The following is a 6,114-nucleotide window of genomic DNA, read 5'->3' on the forward strand; positions in this document are numbered from 1 at the left end:
ACAGACGGTCTGTCGCACGGCGATGTCGTCATCACAACAAATCGCAGAACCGATCTGTGCTCCAAATTCCTCGACTTCTTCCAGGCGAAAGTCGAGGACATCCATCGCCAGCTCCTGCTGACTGGCCCTTCCCCTCTACCTGCACCTCAGGCACCTGGTAACGCACCTCAAGCGCCGCGCCTCTCCCACCCCAACCTCTCCTCCTTCTCCCCTGTGGATGCTCTCCAATTGGCCAAACTGGTCAGCTCGGCCAAGACCTCCACCTGCTCCCTGGACCCCATGCCCACAGCCCTGGTCAAGGACTGCCTACCCACCCTCTGTCCCCACATGGTGGTCATCATCAACGCTTCTCTGGCTTCTGGTATAGTCCCCACCAGCTTCAAAATGGCCTCAGTCACCCCCATACTTAAAAAACCTGGCCTCGACCCCGACGTCCTCCAGAACCACCGGCCGATCTCCAACCTTCCCTTCGTCAGCAAAACTCTGGAAAGAGTGGTCGCCGTACAACTCCATCTGTACATGTCCAACCATGAGCTCTATGAGCCCTTCCAATCCGGCTTCAGACAGCAACACAGCACTGAGACCGCCCTCATCAAGATCACCAACGACCTCCTCATTGCTGCTGACTCTGGCCGCCTCAGCATCCTCATCCTCCTGGACCTCTCTGCAGCGTTTGACACCATCTCTCACAACATCCTCCTCACCCGCCTCTCAGACCTCCTGGGTGTCACTGGCACAGCGCTGTCCTGGTTTACATCCTACCTCCACAACAGGAAACAGTTTGTCTCCATCAGTGGCTCAAACTCACCCCCGGCCCCAGTCCACCACGGTGTACCCCAGGGCTCTGTACTTGGCCCCCTCCTGTTCACCATTTACATGCTCCCCCTCGGCCAGATCATCCAACATCATGGACTCAACTTCCACTGCTACGCTGATGATACCCAACTGTATCTCAGCACCACTCCATCCTCCCAGCTCCCCCCTCAGTCTCTCATCAACTGCCTGCATGACATCAAGACATGGATGTCATCAAACTATCTGAAGCTGAACAGCGGTAAAACAGAGCTCATGGTTGTGGCACCCTAGGCACTGCTCCAGAAGGTTGGTGACTTCGTCCTTGAGGTCGACGGCTGCTCCATCTCCCCATCTCCTGAAGCCCGCAACCTGGGTGTGATCCTCGACTCCACCCTTTCCTTCCATTCCCACGTCAAGTCTGTGACCAAATCGGCTTTCTACCACCTGCGGAACATTTCCAGACTCCGACCGTCACTCTCGGAGTCGGTTGCCGAGACCCTGGTGCATGCATTTGTCACCACCCGCTTGGACTACTGCAATGGTGTCCTGTTCGGGGTTCCCAACAAAACCCCGGACAGGCTCCAGTATGTCCAAAACTGTGCAGCTCGGGTCCTCACACACACAAAGCCCTGGCAGCACATCACTCCCACCCTCATCCACCTCCACTGGTTGCCGGTCAAGTTCCGCATAACTTACAAAGTCCTCCTCCTGACCTACAAGTCCCTCCATGCCCTGGCCCCCCAGTACCTATCGGACATCCTTCACCCGCATGCCCCACCCCGGAACCTGCGGTCTTCAGACTCTGGCCTGCTCACCACCCCCCGCACCAAACTGAGAACCTTCGGGGACAGAGCCTTCAGTGTGGCACCCCCCACCCTCTGGAACGCTCTCCCTGCGGAGATTCGCAACATCCCCACACTGGACGCCTTCAAAAGGGCCCTCAAGTCCCATCTGTTCATCAAGGCTTTCGGCCCTTAAATCTATCTGTTGTTTTGTCTGTCTGACCTTTGTTTTGTTTGTGCTTGCCCTATTCCTGTAAAGCGACCTTGGGTCCCTTGAAAGGCGCTATAGAAATCCCAGTTATTATTATTATTATTATTATTATTATTATTCTATGTATCACTCAAAACAAAGAACATGAACATGTGCCTGAGGGAAATTATTAGCATTATTATTATTATTCTTACTATTATAATATGGTCATTAACCAAAGTATTGTGGGAATTGACATTTTTACCTGATGATGGCTCCAGTTGAAAATGACTGAAGATGTGTCCTCATCATGGATGTCTTCATTAACTGTCTTTGTAAACCAGTTGTTGACATGCTTCAGTAAGAGTGATGTCACCAGAACTTGATGCACATTCAGTGTGTCTGTGAGACAGCGACCCTTTTAGCGGCTGGATTTCCAGTGAAAGAACCAAACACGAGAGGAGGTAGAGTTGCACACCATAGTGTCTTTATTTCACAACCACCATAAAGAACAGCCAGCCAGCCAGCATGGAGGTGTTCACCACTTTCCTCCGACTGAAGACTGGGGCTGCAGTCGAATAGTCCAAAGATCAGCTCCTAAGTTCTAACCCTATCGTCTATTCCTTGACCTCTGAGTGAAACGTCACGGGGTTAAGGGATAGTGGATAGGAGAATTCAAAAGGACTTAGGAGAAGAGACTGCGGTGCTTTAGAGAATTCGACTGCACTTTCACTATCCGACGTGTTTATGATGCGCCAGCGGACGTCATGAATGTGCGTCTGCTGCTGTGGGGAAACTATGGAAACCACAGTTTTCTATACAGCGGACTACAACATGGATGTTCAATAAGAACGAGGGACTACTGTAAAGTCATCTAGAGACTCTGCACCGTGCTCTGATGCTGCTGCTTTGCTTTATGAACGTGGACAACAGAGAAACATATTCTTCATGACCAAAGTTGGAATTGAAATAAAAAAGGAAAGTGAAACTTATGCTCGTCACCCTCTCCCTCCGGTCCACATTAATACCAATGATCCCAATACGTATGATTGTATGAACTAAAGATCTTAAAATCAATACAAATGTATTTATTATAAACGTTAGTCCTTAACATCTATCACTGTGAATATCACCATTCAAACATCTTTTAAAAGTTGAACAAACCCCACACAGCTCAGTAAACTCTGTGAAATGTTGACTTTATTTGATAATTTCAGTAAAAACTAACATTCATATTTCTCTTTTTGATTATAATACTGATGAACGTTCAAAACAAAGCACGTTGGCAACTTACCACCTATGTTTTAAAATGCTTAATAAGCACCGTAACTTTCATGATATAATAATAATAATAATATATAATATTTTTATAGCGCCTTTCAGGAAACCCAAGGTCGCTTCATATCATATATCATATCATTTCTCCGTCATAATCGGTTGTTTCCGTGAACGGCCGACTGTTGTGTGACGGCAAATGCTGCGGCTGCAAGGCATTGTGGGGCAGCATTTTCGCTTCTCCTGTCGGTTAGGGAGGTCCAGTGGTTCCTAAGCTAAAGGAGGTTATAAAGGAAGTTTGAAACCTCCTTTCCTATCATTCTCATCATTCTAGAGAATTCGAACGGCACTTATCATGGCTGCCACTGAGGGACTTCCGGGTCATTTCACTCCTTTAGGAAGGTTCCTAAGCTAAATGGACTATTCGACTTCAGCCTGACTTCAGAGGATCTTATTGGGAGAAACCATTCATAGGTGAGCCATTATAAATACACATGTCATCATAATTGGTATAACGATAATCTATAATATTCTGTGCATGCATGATCAGTGGTTTATATCCAGCTGTTAATTTAACCCCAAAACCCACATTATAACTGACCATAATATATAGAAATACATTCCCAACTACAACAGAAACCCCTACGCCCATCCCGCCACTTGGTTCGTCCCAGAACCTTCTTTGGTCAGTGTTTGTTTTCCCCCGAGGACCTTTTGGCCAAACACACTGGAGCGGACACAGGACGAAACAGCATGGGTAAGCGATGGACGTAACCTTTACACAGTGTTCACTTCTACAATGAATGCAACTTAATGTCATGACATATACACGCTAAAACAGGACATCTGCACACAATGACTAATCTCATCCGCTGTCAATCTTACACAATCATAAACACTCTTGGCGCTCTCGCTATAACTCCCCTCTCTTTTCAGGTGGAGCCGAGGACCGACCAGCATCTGCCAGACGACATTCCAAATAATACGGTTTAATCATTTAACAACTCAATAAATAGTATAGATTATATAAAAATGTGGAAATAGGCCATGTCAAACTGTACTGTGCAAATCATGCTAATAAAGTGCAAACTGTTCACTAAAGTGCTGAGTGACATTATTACTGTGCAAAAGGAAGTCGTTATATAAAGTGCAAACCCACATGTGCAATATTACAAGGCCCCCAAAGCCGTCAGTCCATAGTAACGAAGTTACCTTCGTTACAGTGTCACATGATTCCACCTCTCCACTGTTCCTAAGGTATGTGGATATGAAACTCATGTCTGCCTCGATATTTTCAATCTCTATGATTTCAGGACAAAATGGACAAAGTTTTTACCTTCAAGTTTTTAGCAGTCAAATCTCAACTATATGCGACAGAAAATGCAGGATTGTTGAATCACTGGATTTGTATCTCCATGGTTTATTAGCAGTAAGTGGTTTTGGATAGAAGTCAGCTAAAAAAAATGTAATGTGTTGGAACAAGAAAGTCCTCATTTAGCGCTTGCACACCGGAGTACTTTCCCACCCAAACGAGGCTGATAGGGGGGAGATTTAGTTTCACACAAAAAAGGATCTGGGCCTAGTTCGCGCGAACCTTTTCACCCCAAGATAGTCCCTGCCTGCGAGGTAGTACTTTCCTGGGGAGGAAATGGTTCCTCATTTTGTGTCGGCCACGGCCACGCTAACAATTTCTGATTGGCTGGGCGAATTGCAAACCACGCCCCGTAAAATTCCGAAAAGTGTTGTGAAGCCGCCATTTTATTTGCTCGCATTAGCCCAGCGCACCAACAGAGAGAGACTAACTTATGGCAACACAAAAGAAAACATGGGAGCGGTGGAGTGATGAGGAGGTGTCGGCGTTCTGGCGATTTACTCGTTATCAAGCTGTATAACATGAGCACAAAAACCTTCAGTCAACTCCATCATGTCTGAGGAAGATGAACAGACGCCTCATGTACAGCGGGTGGCAGTATATGCCGTGAAGTTGTTTGCGGCCTGCCAGTAAACCCAAAGAAGAAGAAGTGATGTCAGAGGCTTCATTTGCTTAATCCTCCCTCAGGGACTTATTCCGGAGAGAAAGCGATCTACTAGGAGAGTTACGGGACTAAAGAGTTCAGACCAAGTACTTAGGCGGTACTTGTCCCCGGTACTTAGTCCCCCCGAACTCTTTAGTCCAGATCTTTTTGGTGTGAAACCAAATCTCCCCCCCCCTATCGGCCTAGTTCGGGGGGGAAAGTAGGTTTTTCATTGCCAGCTAAAATCTTGCATATAGGGCAGCAAATTGGTCAGAACCGGCCCTGGTGTCATCCCCACAGCACCCACCATTTGAAACATGTTCCCACGGCTATGTGACCAACACAAGCATTCCAACGTTAATCAACTCATTTCTTGTGAAGACGATGACAACTCTGAATGCCACAGGCGAAGTCCTGCTGGTCCCACTGGACTCGGCTCATTCACAGAGCTCTAACTGGACCCTGTCATATCCTCCATGAGAGGCATCTGTTCACTCAACTGTTAACACTGTTAAAGGTCCATTAGACAATGGTGGAAAGTATTTAAGTACATTTACCAAAGTACTTAATTAAGTACACATTTGAGGTACTTCCATTTTATACTACTTTATTCTTGTAATGCACTACATTTTGGAAGCACATTTTGTACTTTTTACTCAACTTTACAGAGTTATTTACTTGTTACTTTATAAGTTCAGGATATGAAACACATTACTTGGGGACATTTTTTTAATTATTTGGTATAGATTAAACCATGCAACCTTTGGGACAAACTCCCCTCTCTCCGGCAGAAACAGGAAATGCCGTAACTGTATGTAAAAACGGTTTCAAATCAGTATCTCCTTGACAAAAACTCTAATTAATAACTAAAATAAAACATCTTTAATTGTGTTACTTTTTTGTAAAACTCTTTTAGTTTTAAACCTGATGTTTATAAGCTTTTTAGTTTTTGCAACAGTCTGTAAATATACCCAACTTTATAATAAAATGCACACATTTACCTTTTTCTAGACTAAACACAGGTTTGATCCTAAGTTAAAACATATGAGGCTATCAT

The 6,114-nt window shown here is 45.5% G+C and overlaps 1 long non-coding RNA gene across 1 annotated transcript; it reads left to right on the forward strand.

Annotated features, from left to right (window-relative positions):
- Positions 1 to 3,314: 3,314 nt before the first annotated feature.
- Positions 3,315 to 4,136, forward strand: LOC117446420 (uncharacterized). The gene is made up of 3 exons (XR_004552134.2): positions 3,315 to 3,516; positions 3,679 to 3,799; positions 3,979 to 4,136. It is a non-coding gene; the product is annotated as an uncharacterized lncRNA (long non-coding RNA).
- The last annotated feature ends 1,978 nt before the right edge of the window (positions 4,137 to 6,114 follow it).

This window comes from Pseudochaenichthys georgianus, chromosome 5, assembly GCF_902827115.2.
Source record: "Pseudochaenichthys georgianus chromosome 5, fPseGeo1.2, whole genome shotgun sequence".
Classification (NCBI taxonomy): Eukaryota; Metazoa; Chordata; class Actinopteri; order Perciformes; family Channichthyidae; genus Pseudochaenichthys; species Pseudochaenichthys georgianus.